The sequence below is a fragment of the Carlito syrichta genome, unplaced genomic scaffold (assembly GCF_000164805.1).
Source record: "Carlito syrichta isolate Samal-C Ts95f unplaced genomic scaffold, Tarsius_syrichta-2.0.1 Scaffold315402, whole genome shotgun sequence".
In the NCBI taxonomy this organism is placed as follows: Eukaryota; Metazoa; Chordata; class Mammalia; order Primates; family Tarsiidae; genus Carlito; species Carlito syrichta.
The window spans coordinates 181,193-181,665 of NW_007259498.1; the positions used below are offsets into that span (position 1 = coordinate 181,193).

Here is a 473-nt window from a genome sequence, read left to right on the forward strand (position 1 = left end):
TGAGGCGGAAGGATCACCGGAGCCCAGCGGGTCGAGGCTGCGGTGGCCGGGAGCGGCCATAGCACTCCAGTCTGGGCGACAGAGTGAGAATCCAACTCAAAAAAAAAAGAAACTGAGGATTCTGTTACTTTTTGTAGGGTTGTTGGGAGGACTTAATAAGATAAGGTAGGTGGGCAGAGTGGCCCACGTCTGTAACCCCAGTACTTTGGGAGGCTGAGGAGAGAGGATTGCTTGAGCCTAAAAGTTCAAGACCAACCTGGGCACCATAGTGAGACCTTTGCTCTACAAAAAGTCAAAAAGTTAGCCAGGCATGGTGGCACGTGCCTATAGTTCCAGCACTTGGGAGGCTGAGGTGGAAGGATCACCTGAGCACAGGAGGTTAAGGCTGCGGTGAGGCATCATCATACTGCACTCCAGCATGGGCAACAGAATGAGACGCTGCCTCAAAAAAAAAAAAAAAAAAAAAAAAAAAA

At 49.9% G+C, this 473-nt stretch overlaps 1 protein-coding gene across 1 annotated transcript in view; it reads right to left on the reverse strand.

Moving 5' to 3' along the window:
- WWTR1 (WW domain containing transcription regulator 1) overlaps positions 1 to 473 on the reverse strand; it is a 169,559-nt gene that overhangs the window by 66,341 nt on the left and 102,745 nt on the right. The gene's annotated exons all lie outside the window — the stretch shown is intronic.